This window comes from Oryctolagus cuniculus, chromosome 4 (assembly GCF_051225735.1).
Source record: "Oryctolagus cuniculus isolate XC-2025 breed Fujian yellow rabbit chromosome 4, ASM5122573v1, whole genome shotgun sequence".
Lineage (NCBI taxonomy): Eukaryota > Metazoa > Chordata > Mammalia > Lagomorpha > Leporidae > Oryctolagus > Oryctolagus cuniculus.
In genome coordinates this window covers 25,105,859-25,126,543 of record NC_142870.1, presented here as the reverse complement: position 1 = coordinate 25,126,543, position 20,685 = coordinate 25,105,859, and the positions used below count along the sequence as shown (strand labels likewise).

General features: G+C 37.2%; 1 protein-coding gene and 1 pseudogene across 2 annotated transcripts in view; one reads left to right on the top strand and one right to left on the bottom strand.

The window, feature by feature from the left end:
• NCAM2 (neural cell adhesion molecule 2) overlaps nt 1-20,685 on the top strand; it is a 586,819-nt gene that overhangs the window by 418,441 nt on the left and 147,693 nt on the right. The gene's annotated exons all lie outside the window — the stretch shown is intronic.
• On the bottom strand, nt 16,457-17,046 carry LOC103350614 (cytosolic iron-sulfur assembly component 2B pseudogene; annotated as a pseudogene).

Below are 20,685 nucleotides of genomic sequence, written 5' to 3'. Positions count from 1 at the left end.
TTAGTTTGTTATAGATTTATCTACTCATGAATCTATAACAAACTAATTTTTGGCAAGCTAAAATCATGAGTAGATAACTGGGATTTATATTTTGCCCCATTGGTCTATATATCCATTTTTATGCCAGTTCCAGACTGTTCCGATTATAAAAATCATGTAGAGTGACTTGAAATCTGGTATTTTCATGACTCTTGCTTTGCCTATATTGTTTAAAATAGTTTTGAGTTTTTCAGGGTTTTCTTTTTATTTTGTGCTTAAGAAATTTTGAAATTTTTTTTCCTAGACCTTTGAAGAATGTCCTTGGAATTTTCATTGGAGTTTCACTGATTCTGTAAGATGCTTTGGTAGTATGGACAGTTAATGATATTAATTTTTCCAATCCATTAACTTGTCAGATTTTTCCATATGTGTCTTTTTCTGTTTCTGGAAATAATGTTTTTAAAATTTCATTCTTCTGCCATGGGATCAAATGTTAGCTCTCTATTAGGACATCTGATATACAGTTTAGATTTGCTCTGTTGTTTTTTTGTTGATTTTTAATGTGAGTGGAGTGTTGAAGATCCCAGTATTATTATATCAGAGCCTGTATCTCCCATTCTATCCATTAACATTTGTTTTATAAAACTGGGTGTTCTATCGACAATAGTCACTTCATGTTGAATTCATCCCTTAGTCGTTATGTTTTTCCTTTTGTCTTTTAGCAGTTTTTACCCTAAAGCTTATTATTTCTGATATGAGTATAGCTACTCCTGCTTGCTTCTGATTTCCATTAACATAGGATATCTTTTTCTATTCTTTGACCTTTAATCTGTATGTATCTTTATTTGTAAGTGTGTTTCTTATAGGGACCATATAATTGTTTTTTTTTTACTCCATTTATCCAATTTGTGCTTTTAATTAGAGACTTTCATGCATTTATTCCTAGGATTATTATTGTTAAGTAAGAATTTGTCTTGCTTTTTTCTCATAAAGTTCCCATTGCTTGTTTTGGATCTGTATTTTTTTTCCCCCCACGGGGAGGTTTTCTGCCTCCACATTCTGTCATGATGTTGGTTGCCTTTCTGTGTTTCTGTATGCAATATGTCCGTAAGTAAGGCTTGCCAGGTGGGTGAGAAATTCTTTCAATTTTTGCTTCTCCTTCAATTTTTACTTCACCTTAGTTTATGAGTGAGAGTTTTGCTGGTAAAGTGTTCTGGGTTTACATTTATTTTTTCTATTAAAACTTGGACTGCATTTCTCCATTCTCTCCTAGACTGTAGATTTCTATTGAGAACTATGCTGTCAATCTGATGGGAGTTCTTTTAAAATTGACCTGGGGTTTCTGTTTTATAAAGTTTAGGATTTTTTTATGTTTATTTTTGAAAGTTTGAATATAATGTGTTGTAGTGATACCCTTTGCTAATCATGACTACATGTTTTTTTTTTTTTTTTTTTTCTTTTTTCTTTTGACAGGCAGAGTGGACAGTGAGAGAGAGAGAGAGAGACAGAGAGGAGAAAGGTCTTCCTTTTGCTGTTTGTTCACCCTCCAATGGCCGCCATGGCGGGTGCGCTGCGGCCGGCGCACTGCGCTGATCCCATGGTAGGAGCCAGGTACTTATCCTGGTCTCCCATGGGGTGCAGGGCCCAAGCACTTGGGCCATCCTCCACTGCACTCCCTGGCCACAGCAGAGAGCTGGCCTGGAAGAGGGGCAACTGGGACAGAATCCGGCACCCCGACTGGGACTAGAACCCGGTGTGCCGGCGCCTCAAGGCAGAGGATTAGCCTAGTGAGCCGCGGCCTCGGCTGACTACATGGGGTTTTATATCAGCTACATATATTTGGATGTCTGTATCTTTCTTCAAATTGATGAAATTTTCAGATAGCATTCCAATGAATGATTTTCTAAGTCACTTTTTTAATCATTTCCTCAGGAGTTCCTAAGATGCGTATATTTAGTTGCTTGACAGTATCCCATAGATACCAAACACTGTTTTTGTTCTTTCTAATTTTTATTTTTTTTTTTGGTCTCACTGTGATATTTCAAAACACATGCCTTGTAGATCAGATATTCTTTCTTCTGCCTCATCAAGTCTGTTGTTAAAGTTTTCCACTGTATTTTTTATTTGACTTATTGAATACTTCATTCCAATTTTCTTCTTTTTTTCTTAATATCTCTATTCTTTCCCGAATTTCCCATACATTTCATTACTGATTTCTTGATGTAACTGTTTTTCTATATTTTTGAGTTATCTTACAATCATTCTTTTGATTTCTTTTTCAAGCATTTTGTCAATCTTCCTTTGTCACAGTTCAATATTAATGCATTATTGTGTTCCTTTATGGGACTCATATTGCCTTTTTTGCTCATATTCGTTGTGTTTCTGTTAATTTTTGCTTACCGGAGGAATATCTTGATTCTGTCGCTTCTGGAGGACAGCTTTTATGATTGAAGGCTTCATTCTGGAGATGCGTGTGTGGGTGTTAGTTTGTCTCTGATTAGCACTTTATCTTTAGTTCTAGTTCGATTTTGCTGTATAGTTTCGCTAAGCATTTATTCACAATAGTTGATAATATTTGGTGTAGGGATCTGTGCTTTTCCTGTGTCTTAGTATGGTCACTGAGATTTCTGTTACTCTGGCTACCGGCTATCTCTTGCAGGAGGGACTGTTGTGATGAGTCTCTTGTGTGTTGGAAGCAGGCTTTGCTTGTGTTGTAGGTGTGCCTGGCATGTAGATTCCCAGTCAGTATCAATGGCAGCCACAGGAATTGTGAGATCAGTGGAGCTGTGTGGTCTTAGAGACTCCTAGCTGCTGCCCAGACCCAGAGCTCGAAGAGTCCGTCTAAGGTTGGTTGGAGGAGGTGGCACCCATGGATACTTTCTGACAGAATGCCTGGATAAGTGAGAGCGATTTGGGCTCTCTATCAGCAAAAAAGTTGTCCTGGGCCTCTCTCTGTGTTTACCAGTTTTGGTTGCATGCAGCTGCACATGCAGCACTGGGACCTATAGGCCTGAAAGCCACACTGAGCCTAGGTCAAGTGTGGATCTTGTGGGACAGAGATCCCAGCAAGCTGTAGTATTGTATTATGGTAAGCTTAGCCAAAGATTTCAGTTGTAAATCCTGATGAGCAAAGTGTTACTGGGTTTTGTGGAACACCCGAGGCTTATTCCATAGTTCCAGGGGTGTGCAGTTATGCATTGAGTGGGACCAGGGAGCTCTGGTCCACTGTTTGTTTGTGGAGCAAGGGTCCAGAATAATAACTGAGAGGAGCATGGTGGAGCATCTTTGATTATTGTCATGGAGGCAATGGGGGGAGATGTTGGAGCCCACTGACATGTTCAGAGTCTCTTCACCCACCCATATGTGAGCTCTATCCAGAACACCGACTCACTCAATATTGAGCTCTCTAACCCCTCTGTGCTACCTGAACTCATTGTCCAGTAAGGTGTTAGCATCTGTAGTCAGACCCCAGGTGGATACTCAGAAACTGAGCCTCATCCTGCTATTTTTCAAGTGGTCCAGGGAGGGTAGGCAATGAGGAAGAATATTGTCCTCAGTTCTGACTGGGTGGGTTTCCTTAATTCCAAAATTCTAAGGACTGTCTATCCCAGTTAAACTGCCCCTACTGTCTGCTGCAATAGAGAGCAGTGTGTTGGTGTGGACTATGGGGCCAGTGTTGTCTTGTTGAGCCCAGGTGGGACCCATGAAGTTCAATCTGCCCTGCTAGAATGCAGGAATATTTTTCTAGGCTACAAGAACTATGGAATGCTCCTGTAGCCAGGCTGTTAATCCATGTTGATGGCAGGAACCACAGTGCCTTCCACCTTTTTTAGCAAAATGGCATTTCCAACCAGGAACAGGTGAAGTAGAAGTTGCACTAGTGGTCATGGTGTTGTCTGTCCTCTTTCTCTGATGACTCATGGAATTTCTTTACTGTCTGTCACTACTTTCCTGGCTCCTTTTGCTCTTGTAGAGGTAGCTTAGTGTGTGAATTGCTGCTCCAACTGCTGTCTCTGACTGCTTTAAAGCTATTTTCTTTCTCTTTAATATTTATCAGTTTGATTAGGAAGTATTTAGGTGTGATTTTTTTTTTCATTCCTGTTTGGAGTATACTGTCCTTGAATCTATAATGTTGTATTTGTCAATATACTTGTGTACTTAAGGACTACTCTCTTCAAATATTTTTGTTTTATCAATCTTATTTTTCACTAATGTTCATATTACATAATTGTTATTGTTTTATTTTTAGGTTTACTGATATTTTTGTTTATTGATTTTTTTTTGCTTTTGAACTAGTGCAGTGAATTTTTAAATTTTTGTATGATTTGTTTTTAAATTTGTTGTTCAATTTTGTTTTACTTTAAACTTCGTGTTACCTTGCTTACAGTGTCAATGCCTTAATTCATTTTATTTTAGAGATGTATTTATTTATTTGAAAGGCAGTGTTACAGAGAGGCAGATGCAGAGAGAGAGGTTTTCCATCTTCTGGTTCACTCTCCAAATGGGTACAATGGCTAGAGCTGGGCCAATCCAAAGCCAGGAGCCAGGAGTTTCTTCCAGGTCTCCCACACAGGTGCAGGGGCCCAAGTACTTGGGCCATCTTCTACTGCTTTCTCAGGCCATAGCAGAGAGCTGATTCAGAATGATTCAGAAGTGGAGCCAGTACTCGAACCAGCACCCATATGGGATGCCAGCACTGCAGGTGGTGGCTTTACCAGCTACACCACAGTGCCAGCCACTTAATTCATTTTAAATATGGTTTTCTTTATGTCTTCAAGCATGGGAGCTGCTATAAAATTGCTGCTCAAAATCTAACAAAGATATAGCATCTGGGTCGTTTTAATATTTGCATCTGTTAGTTGTCTTTTTCCTTCAGAATTGGTTGTAGTTCTCTGGTTCATTGAATGTTAAGACATGCTGGATTGCTTCCTACAAATTGTAAATAGTATGCTGTGCATAATCTAGTGTTTTTTTGTTTTTGTTTTTGTTTTTTTTTAAGATTTGTTTTATTTGTTGGAAAGGCAGAGAGAGAGAGAGAGAGAGAGGTCTTCTGTCTTCTGGTTCACTGTGGAAATCACTGTTTCAAACAGGGCTGGGCCAGTCCAAAGCCAGGAGCCAGGATCTTCTTCTTGTTCTCCCATGTGTTATGCAGGGGCCCAAGCACTTGGGCTATCATCCGTTGCCTTTCCCAGGCCATTAGCAAGGATCTGGATTGAAAGTGGAGCAGCCAGGTATAGAACCTACACCTAGATGGGATGTTGGCATGGCAGGCAAGCTTTACCCACCATGCCACAACACTTGCTGCAGTCTAGGTGTTTTTATAACCATCTGGAGAATTGTTTTTAGCCATCACTGCCACTCAGTTCTATGTGTCCTCTGTTAGAGGTGACTCAAATCTCAGTTATAGTCTCAGATCCTTCGCTGTTTCTATGGTGTATGTCCAATCCTTGGAGCTAAGACTAAGATTTCTGTTATTGTATAAACAAAATTTTGGCATTTCCTTTTCTGCTGGCATAATGCTCACCCTCTCCCACATACGCTGACTGCTTCCCAAAATGACTGTGTCCGTCTGGACACATTTTAGCAGCCAGAATCACCCTGAAACTTCACAACTGGGGCCTGCTTTCTGGGACGAGCACTGCAAGAAAACGCAAAGAAATAGCTGGGAATTTGTTTTTATTCCTCTCCATAATCTTCTTGATTTGACATCCTTCACAGAATTCCCAGTCATTCTAAATTTACTTTTAGTATTTCCATAGCTTGGAAATAATATCAGTACTGGAGATGTAATTTGGAGGGCAAACCCTGTCAAGACATAAACATCTTGTTATATTTTATTTTTGATTCATTTTAAGCAATGAGATTAGCATTTAACTAGAGTCAATAACATATGTGTTAGTTTCAGCTTTCAGAAATATTTTTGTTACTTTTCATTTATTTGTGAATTTTATTTGTTTTAATAACATATAAGCTATATTTTTGAAATAAATAATTTTCCTGATCATTATTGTTTAAATTCCCATGTTGCAAAAAGAGCTAGCTTCTTTTTCATAGCAGTTATCTGTGCAGAATACTGCATGGAGTATTTATTTCTTTAGCATTTGTGTGTGTTGATAACTTTACCTATAAGAAGACTCAGTCTCCCTATAAAGTGTAGTGAGTTCACTGGTAGATTTTTATGGAAATGATTTTAAATTTTAAACTGAGAATTTTTATAACTTTAGCTGAGTTTAAAGTTATATATTCAAAAAATAGATATTCAGAATTGTGAATAGTATCATTTAATACTAAGGTATTTTTACTCATAAAGACTGAGTTTCATACAAAGTAATTTTTTTTATTTTCAAAATCACTAATAATATTTTCAAAATCTTATCACAATTCTCTTGACAGTTTATCAATGTAACTTATTTCATTTTTCAAATTTCATCTGAAAAGATTTTTTAACCTACAAATGAGAAATAGAAAGAGAGGGAGAAAGAGAGATCTATTTGCTGGTCCTCTCCCCAGATGGCTGCAACGTCTGGCAGAGGGCCATGCCGAAGTCAGGAGCCAGGAGCTTCATCATGGTCTCCCACATGGGTGGGAGGGGCACAAACCCTTGGACCCTCTTTTGCTGCTTTCCCCAGGCCTTTAGGAAGTTGGAATGAAAGTGGAGCACCCAGGACGTGAACCGGCACCCATAAGGGATGCCAGGCTTGCAGGCAGCCGCTTTACCTGCCAACTGCAGTGAATGCTGTATTTAAACTGCCATTGCTTGCTGTCACCCTGGTTATGAATGTCTTTTACATATTAATTATAAATTACTTGGCTATATCTAAGAGTCTAGTGTCCTCTTTGATTAATCTAGATTTTCGTAGTATTTCTTCATTTTTCTCAATTAGAACTCTTTGCTTCACAATTAAATGGACTGATGGATACCAGAGCAATAATTAATATACTGAAAACCTATCTTTTTCTAAGTCTTTGATACATCTATAATCCAATATATACTGATTTGATCATATATTGTCTTACCTCTTCACTATTGTATGTATATAAGATTGTTATCCTCTAGAAAAATATTATAATTTATTAAAAATTGAATCATGAAAGTAGTATTTTAAATGGATGAATATGATGATGAAAAATCTACTTATGATAAATTACATAAATATACTTGTGAAGGACTGATTTATACTTAAGTAGAAATTAATACACTTAATCTAATTCCATTGCTTGTTAAAGTTCAAATTGTATTTTTTAGCAGAAATAAATAGGTATTTGTCTACATTTAGTAAATTTTGAATTATTGGGTTAAATAATCAATTGCCTTAAGTAACTTAATTATATGGCTCTTCCCTCTGTTGCCTTCCTTGTAAGTCAATAATTGCATAACAAAAGTTGAAGCTTTTTTTTATCACATCTACACCACTACTATTTATATGGAATTTTATGTTCTTATATGAAGATTAGTAGAAATTCTTAGTTGTATATTACAGCCAAATGATAGTAATCCATACAAAAGAGAGCTAATAAGTCTCTTTTTGGTCTTGGAAGCCAGGTATGTAATTAGATAAGCACCTATTCATCAGAAATATTAATAATGCTAATAATAAATATCTTGATACCTTATTTGAAAGGTCATGAAAAATTATTGTAAATAAATATATATATCAAGGATGGTTTCAATATTTTTATTATGCATCTTAGCAAAACACTGTAGAGAAGATGAAAATTACAAAATCATTACACAACATCAAAAAAAAGTAGCAAAACAAGCTTTACCTCCTGAATCAAGCACCTACAGTGCAATATAGCTAAGAGTGAGTGGAAAAAATTAAACCATTTATAATTTGATACCAGCTTTATTAACTATAATAGCACAAAATTTATGGTGTTAGAAGATTAAGGTTTTTTTTTTCCTCCTTCAAAATCTCTTTTGTATTTCAGCTTAAGCAGATTTCTTGGCATTCTGCCAGTTCATTTTCAGCATTTCCAAGGTGTTACCTTACTAAGAAGCAGGAGTTGAACTAAAGTTCCAATTTATAAAACAAAGGAGATAACAGGCATGTGATATGTGGTTTAATGCAATAAGCACCGATTACATAGTACGTTTGATCACAATTAGAATATCATTACATTTTGTGACCAGGTAGTCATATTAACTATTAATTAGGCTTAATTATTTTATGTGATAAAACCCATTTAACAGTTACATGGTAATAATGCATGTTAAGAAATATTGATTTTTTATTTATATAATTTTTCTAGTTGAGCTTGCTTCACCTGCTTTTAATTTTTGATAGACATAATAGTAATGTGTATCAGCATTTTCTCCTGTCGAATAAAGTAAGTAATTAGCACTATCATATAGCTTCTAAAATTAAAGGAATATGAACTAATCTTATAACATGGATTCATGTTACTTCCATAGTTATTTGCATTTAGTTATAGAATTAGTAGAGGCTTGCTTAATCAAATAATTTTTAAGCAAGATTTGCATTCCTTCAATATACAGCAATTCTGTTAGGATGGTTTTTCTGATAGATGTAAGATGTAGAAAAGATGTGAAATGACTGTTATTTAAAAAAAAATTAATTCAGCAAATATTGAATTAGAAAAAATTCTAATTAGAAATTAGAAAAAAGCATCCTTGGTAATAACAGATACACATTTTATATATGTGAGTAAAATCTTGTCTTATAACCCTGAGTTTGACATTCACCATGATATATTTAAGTCATTGAACTTGAAATAAAATGACCCTTTTTGCACACATAAAGTGGTTCTACTATTTGCAACTATTTGCTTTTATATTCCCTCAAGGAAAGCAACTGAGAAAGTTACAAAGTATATCCATTCATCCAGAAGAAAAGAGCACAACCTTCAAAAAAAAAAAAAAAAAAAGGTGAAAAACCTTATGTCACTCAACTGTACTTTTTAAATCCAAATTTTACATGAAATCTCTGAGAGAATTTGAAATACCCCATGCTTTGTGTGCACAGATCATATCAATTACTCTATACTATACTTTTTTGTCATTCTCTAAAAGTACATAAAGTTTATGTACTTATTTATCAGAGGGGCTGGGAAACAGAGGGAGGGAGGATGAAGAAGGAAGAAAAGAAAAAGAGGGGGAGCTCCTATCTACTGATTCACTACCCAAATGCCCACAACTGTGAGGCCAAACTGAAGCCAGAATTCAGAAACTCAATCCAGGTCTCCCGTGGGGGTGGTCTGAATCCAATCCACTGCTGCCTTATAGAGTTAGCATTAGCAGGAACCTGGAGTTGGGAGCCTGAGGCAAGTATCAAACTCAGACACACTGGTATGGGATGCAGGAATTTTAACTGGTAGGTCAGATCCTTACCCCCTGAAAGCTATTTTTTGATTCGGATAAAATCATACTTTTAAAATGTATTTTAGAGATTTAGCTTTAGAAAATGTTGAGAAATACTAAGTCCTCCAGAAGATAAATTCAGAAATGAACAAATCAGAATGAAAAACAATTAATAAAAGTTGGCATTGTGTATTACTATTAGACTTATCACTACTTCTTAACCTGCTTATCAACCAGAAACACTGAACACTACCTCCACCTTGCCATAGCTCTCTGACCTTCTTCTGGAATGAAGGCATTGCCCTGCGGATCTCAGTGCTCACTAGGACAGTGTACTTGTTCTATATAGCAGCCTGAACTAAGACTCTGATTGTTAAAATAGAACAAGTATCTACTTCAGAATTATGGAGGCTGAAATTCTGAGTTCAGATTGGCTGGGCTTTTGATTGGAACCGTCCCTTTGCTATGTGCCTACATATCAAGACCAAGCCACCAGATGTTGAAGGGTTTCATGTTTGAAAAAGATTACTTTGGGTCCAGCATCGTGGCTTAGTGGGTAAAGCTGCCACACCCGAATACAAGGTTGTTCCTGCCCCAGCGGTTCCACTTCCAATCCAGCTCCCTGCTAATTACCTGGGAAAAGCAGCCAAGGATGACCCAAGTGTTTGGGCCTCTGCCACCCACATGAGAGACCCGGTTGAAGCTCTTGGCTCCTGGCTTCTGCCTGGCCCAGTCCTAGCTGTTGCAGCCATTTGGGGAGTAAGCCAGCAAATGGAATATCTCTCTCTACCCCTCTCCCTCTCTCACTCTCAGTCTCTCTATAAGTCTGACTTTCAAATAAGTCTTAAAAAAAAGACAAATTCAACAACTTGAATCCATTTAGCAAAAATTCTGTGGCCATAAATCCTTAAATTGTCTGCATTCTTCTTTGTAGTATCTGCAGAGAAGTGGCAGGAGAAAACATTGTTCTAATATTAGCTGTATATTATTAATGCCTATCCATTAATTTAACCCAGGTCATAGTATGTAATGATTGACTAGATAGCATTTTTTAAATATATTAGGTTTTACTAAAATAATATGTCAGTAGCATCTATTAGTAACTCTATTTCTTTGTTAAATCTAATTTGATATCTAATTTGATAAATCTAATTATATAAATCTAATCCCAAAACTTGAGTTCATCATTTATATTACGCAAGCTTCAATTTGCTAATTTTAGTAAGAAGGAAGAGGCAGATTTACCATCTTATTCTATGGATTTGTCATATGGAAGTAATTATTTTAATTTTATTTTTATTCAAAATATTTATGAGGAATGTAGTACATGAAAAGTACTTTTTTAGGTTTTTTAGTATATAAAACTGACTAAATTGAGCAAAAATACCTGCTTTAATGGTCAAATGAAAGTTCTAGCAAGCAAAATAAGGGAGCAAAATGTTCAACACAAAGTAGTAGAATGAGATACATCAGTTATTTCCATAATATTTTTCATAATAAAAAACACCAACATTTTGATTACTGTTGGATTACACTGGTGAATATAATTGATGGCTGGAGGAGCGATACAGAGAAAGAGTTGTAAATAAGGAAACACTGAGTGTGATGTAAGGAAGACTTCACCTGCCATTGCTGGCTTGGAGGATGGCAGGGACTGTGAGCCAAGGACTAAGAGTGGCCTCTACTAGCTGAAAAGATAAATAAATAAAGCCAGGCAAATGGGGTCCTCTCTAGAGCCTACACCAGGAATACAGCCCTGCTGCCATTTGAAAATAGCCTAGCAAGAGTCATTTCAGTCCTCTGATCACCAGAACTGTTGTTGTCATTGGTTATCACAGCAGGAGGAATCTGATACAGCTCAGAAAGTACAGAAGCCTATGTGCCTTGATGAGCCTCACATATACAATGCAAAGATGGAAAGATTAAAGAGAGAAAAAGGTTTACAATTACGACAAAGGTTTTTCAGCTGTCTTCTTTCTAACAGAACAGCTATATTCACCTAGATAGGACATGTGCTGGAATATAAACCTAATTCACATAAATACACAAAAGTAAAATTATGCAGAGGATGTTTGTAGTACAATTGGTCTAAATTAGAAATTAGTAACAAGGAAATTATCTGAAACATAAACACTTTTAAAATATTAGACCAAGAAAAGAATCATCAAAAAATAAACAACTTTTCAAGTGAATGACAACAAAAATGTAGCATATAACAATTTGTGGGACAGAATTAAAGCACTATTTAACACAAGTGTTGGGTTTTATATGGCTATAACAGAAATTATAACAACATCTAGAATAAATGATCTAGCATTCCACTTTAAGAATTTATAAACAGGGGGCAGCGTTGTAGTATCAGGTAAAGCTTTCAAATGCAACACCAGTATTTTATACAGTTGCCAGTTCATGTCCTGGCTACACCCCTTCTGAGCCAGGTCCTTAATATAGGCCTGAAAAAAAGCAGCTGAAGATGTCCCAAGTGCTTAGGTCCCTGCTACCCACGTGTGCGAAATCCAGATGAAGCTCCTGGCTCCTGGCTTCAGTTTGGTCCAGCTCTGGATGTTGGGGCCACCTGGAGAGTAAACCAAAACATGCAAGATCTCTCTGTTTTTCTCTCTTTCTCTTGCTCTATTTTTTACAGATGTATTTGTTTTAAAGATGTATTTATGGGGCTGGCCCTGTGGCACATTGGGTTAATGCCGTGGCCTGAAGCACCGGCATCCCATGTGGGCGCCGGTTCTAGCCCCGGCTGTTCCTCTTCCAATCCAGCTCTCTGCTATGGCCTGGGATAGCAGTACAAGATGGCCCAAGTCCTTGGGCCCCTGCACCCACGTGGGAGACCCAAAGGAAGCTCCTGGCTTCTGGTTTTGGATCAGCACAGCTCCAGCTGCTGCGGCCATCTGGGGAGTGAACTATCGGATGGAAGACCTCTCTCTCTGTCTCTGCTTCTCTCTGTAACTCCATCTTTCAAATAAATAAAAATAAATCTTTTTTAAGAAGGATGTATTTATGTATTTGAAAATCAGAGTTACAGAGAGAGAGGCAGAGACAGAAAGAGATTTTCCAACAGCTAGTTCACTCCCCCAGAAGGCTGCAATGGCTGCCTGGACCGATCCGAAGCTAGGAGCTAGGAGCTTCTTCCAAGTCTCTTACATGGCTTCAGGGGCCCAAGAACTTGGGCCATCCTTCACTGCTTTCCCAGGCACATTAGCAGAGAGCTGGATTGGAATTTGAGCAGCCAGGACTCGAACCCATACCCATATGGGATGCCAGCAGAGCAGATGGTGGCTTTACTGACTGTGCTACACTCCCTCTATTTCTGTAACTCCAACTTTCAAATAAATACATACATCTATTTTAAAAGAATCTGTAAACACAGAATAAAGAAAAATACAAAATGTAGAGAAGAAAGGAAATAAAAAGATAAATCATTAGGAACAGATAGGTAAGGATTATAAATTAACAAAGGTAAAAGTTAATACTTTGAAAAGATCAGAAATGTTGTAAAACCATAGATAAAAAGTAGACTTTTGAAAAATAATGCTTGCATAGAAAAATAATGTAAAATAGTAAATTTTGAAATTTTATTGCACAAAAGTGTGACTGTAGATAATGAAATGAGCCAAGCACAAAATGACAAATACTGTGTGAACTCACTTATATGTGGAATTTAAAACAGTCAATCTCATGGAAAAAAGAGAATAGAACAGGGATTACTGGAGGCTGTGGTGGTGAGGTTAGGGTTGGAAAGGAGAGATGTCAGTTACAATGGTCAAATACTGAGTTTTAGACAAGAGGAATAGTTTCTTTGACATCTATGGCACAGTATGGTGATAATAGCTAACAATAATGCATACTTCCAAATCCATACAGTAAGTTTCAAATGTTGTAATCACAAAAATAACAAGTATATATGAGGTTGGGACATGCTAATCAGCTTGTTTCATTCATTCTGCATTATATACATGTACCAATACATCATATTTCAAAATTCCATAAATTTATAGAACTAAAAATATCTAGAAATACACACATGCATACACATATACAGCAGTAGGAGAATATAATGGAAAAGGAAATTTTGTAATTTCTACTTATAAACACAGGATTTTACTGAAAAGTACATTGGGATCACATTGGATTCTGATTCTTAACTCTGCCAATAAGCAATGATGTGACCCTGAATTTCTGTTTATTCGTTTGTGCTTTTATGATTGTTTTACTTTAAGGAGTTTAACTCTGTAATTACAAATTCCTCATACTCTAGAAATATTTTTTAAAGAACATATGAGTCTGACACAAAGGTTAAATGCATACATATAGGGTCCAGCTCTGTGGGCCAGCTTTGTGCAATGCCCAGATCCCATATGGGTGCTGCTTAGAGTCCTGGCTGCTCTTCTTCCAATCCAACTCTCTGCCAATGCGCCTGGAAAACTAGCATAAGGTAGCCCAGGCCCTTGGGCAACTGCACCCATGTGGGAGGCTCAGACATAGCTCCTGGCTCCTGGCTTTGACATAGCCCAGTCTTGACCTTTGTAGCCATTTAGGTAGTGAACCAGCAGATGGAAGCTCTCTCTCACTGTTTCTCTCTCTTTCTATCCCTGTTTCTTCCCCTCTCTCTAAGTAAGTCTGCCTTTCAAATAAATAAAATAAAATTTTAAATATATATGCATATATATATATACATATCTCTTGCTATAATTAGAGCCATTGGAATATAAAAAAGTGACATTTGCTTTGGGAAAAATTATGAAAACTCTTTAGGATAACGCTTTTCTTCATGTTAATAAGCCTCTTATGTAATTGACTATATCCAAGTATGCTAACATTTATAATAATGAATAAGAAAAGCAAAACTAGTAAATATTTTAACAAGTCATTTTCTTCTAAAACAAAGAAAATAATGTAGTAGTCCTTGGTGATATACAAATCTATTATCTTTAGGCTCCCATGTTTTCTTAATAATTATATGGTTCATAAAATATATTCATTTCTGCATAGACTATAAGGATTGGAATCTCAAAATAGGAAATAAAAATATCATATTCTTGGTCTTGTATCAATGAAATTCATGAAATCTGTTCTCCATATATTAATAAATAAAAACAACAAAGAGAGCTATATTTTCTTAACTCTTAAAATGATAGAATGACTACAAAAGAGAAATCCTTTAGATTGAATTAAATAGTAGGTAAACAGGCAGAAACTGATCTAAAATATGTAACAACTTTTATGCTTCAATGTTGACTAAATCTCTGATTTAAAAGTTACCTGCTTGAAACTACACAGTAACCTGTGCACAGTCACATTTTTCACAGTTGTGTTCATAAGTTTACTCCAGGCCCTGTCTGTACCAGGAGATGCCAAAAAAACCTTACAAGCTTGCCTTCAGACTTGGTACCAGGTTAAACCTGTTTTAATGATTGCCTCCTCGTGTGTGTGTGTGTGTGTGTGTGTCTTACTGCTAATACCTAAAGCTTAACTTACAGCCAGTAAGTTCACTGCCTCCTGTCATGGTAGGAAATTTTGTAACTTGATTACTTGCTTCATGCAAGCTTTCCAGTTTTTCTTGTTGTTTTTTTTTTTTAATTTTTTTTAAATTTTATTATTTTTTTTATTTCCACTCAGGCTCTGAAATCTTTTTCTTTGAATGTGGCTTATTTGTAGTGAGTACATGTGACCTAAGTAAAGTCTTAGGTCTTGCTGAGTGCTGGCCTGGATTTCTGAATTTTGCCTACACATGAGCAGGTTGAAGTTGATAACAAAGCATAGCACAAGCTCTGGGAACTGAAACACAAAAATCTTTGACCTAAATTTCCACTAGCTCATAACTAGTAGAATCAGGCAATGCACTATAGAAATGCAGTATATGCTGTTTACTGAATCACATTGAAAACACGTTGTTAGAGAAATTCATCGAAATCACTGAATAATGAATTTAAATATATTTAAATCATATTGATAATATACATGTATTGTCCACAACAAGAAGTCCTTGCCACTGTTGCAAATCTGCCTTGCATAGTATATTTCAGTCATCATGCTGTCACCTACAATTGTCACTTTTGTTTCTTGAACATTAGACTTTAAGAATTACAAATAAAAGCAATAGTTATTTTAATGTGTAACAGAGTCTTTTTCCGAGCAAGTGTTTAGTGTACAGGTTAAGAGGCTGCTTAAAATACTGCAGTACGCAGATTTGATACTGCACACTGGGTCTAGACTCTAGCTTCCTGGAAATATAGAACCTGGGAGGTAGCAGTAATGGTTCAAGTAATTGGATTCCTGCCATACTCATGGAAAATCAGCATTGAATTAGCATTGAATTTCAGGCTCCCAGCTTTGGCTTGGCATGGCACCAGTGGTTGTTCACATTTGGACAGTGAATCAGGGTAGAAGCTCTCTTTTTTCTCTCTGTATCTCTCTGTTGCTCTCAAGTAAATACATTTTAAAAATAAGTAAATAAAATATTCGCCATGCACTCTTCACCACTAAAGCATGGCATATGGAAACACCATTCACTTCTCTCAATGTGCACTTATATCTTGATTATCCTGGTAATAATCACTACCTGGTCAATTTTAGAAGCCCCTTACAGGCTTAATGTTACTATTTTTAAAACATTCTAAAATATTCTATTCACATTCCTTAAATCTCAACTTTTATAACAATTGACAAATTTCTGTCTAACCCCCTTTGTTTATCTCTGCAAATTTGTCCCCATCGAGCTGAACTTTGTTTGTCATACATAACCATTTTTTAAGATTTATTTTATTGCATTTGTTTCAAAGGCAGAGTTGGGGGAGGGGGTGAGGAGAAAGAGCATCTTCCATTCTCTGGTTCAACCCCCAAATGGCCTCAATGGCCAGAGCTGGGCCAATCTGAAGCCAGGATCCAGGAGCTTCTTCCTGGTTTCCCACGTGGTGTAGAGGACCAATGTTTGGACTATCTTCTGCTGCTGTTCCAAATGCCTTAGCAGAGAGTGAGATCTGAAGTTGAGCAGCTGGGATAAGAACTAGTGCCCATATGGGATGCCAGAGCCCCAGAAAGGAATTTTCCTGCTATGCCACAATGCCATGCCCTACCATAACCGTTTTTAACTCATATAAATTAAGGGTTTATTACAAAATACAAAACATTAGTTTCTCACTGTCAGGAATTGAACAAACGCTTGCGCTCTGCATGGAGCTGGGGGCAGACGCCGGCGAGGCGGTAAATTGGGGCCGGCAGCCAGCCACTGGAGCGAGCTGACAGGCACCGATTGACAACCTCCAACAGGTGCATGTTCTCCAGCGCGGCCGCCACACACTCCTTATCCGCATGCTACTTGTTCGCGGCGTGCTCAGAGGCAAGGGTCCCTGGAGTAATGTGCACGTCCATCTTGAAACGCTGGGGAAGGGACCACAGAAGCTTGACCTTGATGGACAGGCCAATAAGGGTGGCCATGCTGCAGTGCGGAATAGTGGGGGTGAAGGCCACAGCCACTGTGCTCTTGGGGTCACTGACCTGAACCCAGACTTGCTCTACTACCTTCAACTCCTCCAGGGTCAGCGGATGCTCCGGATCATTGATGGACGAATAAGATCGAAGATCTCGCCTGCGTCAATGCTATCCGGAACCTGCTCATCCTTCCCCACCCCCACCCCTACCCCCCGTCGTCACTGGCTGCTCCCCTGAGCGCTCATAGAAAAGGGGGTTAGCGTTCTCCAGGAGGCCGCCCCCATGCCGCCACCCCGCACCATCACGGGACTACTGCCCTGTGCTTAGTTTTTTGTACTAGCTGTTCCATCTGTATAATCACTTTTTTTTTTTTATTATTAGACAAGTAGAGTTAGTGAGAGAGAGATACAGAGAGAAAGGTCTTCCTTCCGTTGGTTCACTCTCCAAATGGCCACTATGGCCAGCGTGCTGCGCCGATCCAAAGCCAGGAGCCAGGTGCTTCCTCCTGGTCTCCCATGTGGGTGCAGGGCCCAAGCACTAGGGCCAGCCTCCACTGCACTCCCCGGCAACAGCAGAGAGCTGGACTGGAAGAGAAGCAGCCGGCATTAGGACCCGGCGCCCATTTGGGATGCTGGCGCCACAGACGGAGGATTAACCAAGTGAGCCACGGCTCTGGCCCCTATATAATCACTTTTTAAACATTTTTAACTTAACCTTTACTTATTAGAGAGAGAGGCAGAGAGAGAAAGAGAAAGAGAGATAGAAAAGAGAAGAAAAGAGGAGAAGAGAAGAAAGAAAGAAAGAGAAACAGAGAGAGAGAGAGAGAGAGAGAGAGAAAGAAACAAACAAACAAACAAACATAGATGGATCTCCCTTTTGCTGGTTCTCTCCCCTGATACCTACAATAACTCCGGCTGGGCCAGTTCAAAGCCAGATGCCAGCAACTCAGTCTGGGATGCTCACGTGGTTGTCATGGATGCACTTGAGCCATCACCTGCTGCTTTCCAGGGTGCATGCTAGAAGGAAGCTACAGTTGGAAGCAGAGCAGCTGCTTGAATCCAGGCATTCAAAATAGGATGAAGGTGTCTCAAGTGTCATCTTACCTACTAGGCCAAATGCCTGTTCTCCCACACAGTTTCTGTTATCCAGTCATGCACTTTAAGGAAAACCTATATGTGACGTCTTAGCACACATAACAAAAGTGTGCTCAATAAGACTGAATATACTAAGTAGTCCCTAAAGACAATATTGCCTAGTGAGATTATAGCCATCTCAGTGTATCGGTACTCTGTGATGTTCATGAAATGTTGATATCACCTAATGATGCGTTTCACAGAATGCATACCATTTAAGTGACACATAGCTGAATTTCATTTAATGTGTCATGAATGTACTCCACATGAACCAAGGCAACGTTGCTTTCACCACAGTTCCATACAGCACCTGAATTTATAATCAACAGTCAATAGTTATTCAGTAGTTAACTGCACAATGAGTGAGTGAATGAATGAATGTAACCCTTAACCATGTGTTCTAGATGTCATTACTTCAGTTAACAGGAGAAAAAAATATGACATTGGTTTTAATGTTTCTAAAGTCATAGCATTTGTAATCTATTTCAGTGTTGATTCAATTGTATCAAATTGTCTGTTGCCTATTGTGTGAAGAAACTAGCCCTTACATTAGCTAAGAATTAACTGCACACTTTAAAAATATCTAATGTACCCTGACACTTTTTTTTTCAGTCATTTGAATTTTCTCATTTGATTTATGCTGAGAGAAACTACCAAGGGAGTAAAAACTAATATATCCTTTGGCACATTTGGAAGGTAATTCAATTAATGATTTCATAGATTCAGTTCTACTGCATATTCAGTCATATGCAAAAGTAGCTATGGCAATTAACTGGATTCAGCCCACATCCCAGGGGAATTAGAATGGTTATGTGGAATACTAAATTAGATGTGTGCTTATTGCCAATTAACTGTAAAGCTGGATGTGCATTTTTGTACTCAATTTGAATAACCAAGTTCTGTGCAAATCTCGGCACATTTTATGACCCTAGAGTTGGGTCTTAAGAGTCATTTACATTAAGAGATATCTAGAAGTCACTCCATTGTATACACAGGATTTCAGTCTCCTATGATCATTAACAATGAAATAAACATTCCTGGCCATAGAGTTTGATTATAATTGAAGCAAATTATTCATTTTATACTCTTAGGTTTTTTGAATATTTCTTTATATTCTCCAAATATCTTTCCTTCCTCAAATCATATATAAAATAGTAATGAGAATATTGTGCTGCTCATGGCTATTTTGTTCTCTATTGTGTTCTATTGTGTTCTCTATTGTGACTTACATAAGTGCATTTTTCATGACAGTATATATAATTTTTAAAGATTATGTTGTTATTAGAAATATTTTTACATACTTGCTTAAAAAGAAAATTTGAATGTATTTTATAAGAATTCATGAGTCATATCAGGGTGAATGATTACTCATGTGGATTGTTAAGGCTCTTCTATTAGTGAAAATAATGCAAATTTCTTGCAATCTGCATTTAAAATAATTGTGCAAATACTTAAATAAAATTAGAGTCAGTTTATTAAGGTATTATACAACTTTTTAATATATTCAATAAAGGTCTTTCACAATCATTAAAGTAGCCATAAAAATAAATTTTTGTCATGGTAAAAATAATTATATAACACGATGTTAGCATTAATGACTCAAGAATACTTGGGATAAAAATGATTCATTTTCTGAGCACTGATAAATTACAGTAAAGAGAAATCAAAGTAGACAATATTTATAAAATTTTTCTCTGATAATTTTGTCCATATTGAATTATCAATATCCATTTATATCAATTATGTACTTATAATCTTTGAAATCATTTTAACTAGCCCAAGAAAAAAATCAAAGATTCTAAATGAACAGGAGTCTCATCAAATAATTTGTGTCTAATCAGTAGTATTTCAAATTCTGCTTCAAGGACAAACATTTAGCTTGGAGGGTAAGCCACTGCTTTGGCATCAGGTGTCAGAGCACCTGGGTTTGAGTTCTTGCTCTGCTCTGCATTCTGTCCCGCGGTTGATGCGAACCCAACAGGCAGCAGAGGATGGCTGACGGGGTTGATTCCCAGCCACCACATAGGAAACCCAGAATGAGATCCTGGCTCCTGGCTTTGTTCTGTCACAACCATGGCTATTGCAGGCATTTAGGAGAGTGAATGAGAGTTCTCCGCCTTTGTCTCTTCCTTTCAGAAAGGTAAAACCGATCAATCAATAATTAAACAAATAAATAAAATAAAATTTGGAAATTCTCAGATAGCATTTTGAGAAGCACAAAGGAATAAAATTATATCTGTAGAGATATAAGTTGATGTGATAAAACCTTCATCTGTATCCCATTAAAGGAACATGCTTTTGTGTCACTATCAATAGAGCAGAGAGAGGACATTTTATTCTGGATGAGCTATAAATATAAAATAAAGTTATTTTATGAGGATAAGTATCCTAAGGCAAATTAGCCACATTATATATTATTTTTTATTTCCTAAGCTGTTTTATATAAATAGATTCTGACTCTTGAGGCATGATACAATATTTTTATAAACACTCACTCATTTTGAATATTTGAAAAACATTAGTGATATCTATTACTAGTGTTAAATAATAAATATTGTTATAGAGAATATTTATATTTGAAGGTTCTTAATGAAGATACATGAAATGTCATTCGCTTATTGCAACTTAAAAAATGTAAAATTTTATATTTTCTTACTCAATCTATGATGATTATTCAAGTAAGTTTGCAACTATATAAGGAGGCTGGCGCCACGGCTCACTTGGCTAATCCTCCTCCTGCGGTGCCTGCACCCCGGGTTCTAGTCCCGGTTGGGGCGCCGGATTCTGTCCCAGTTGCTCGTCTTCCAG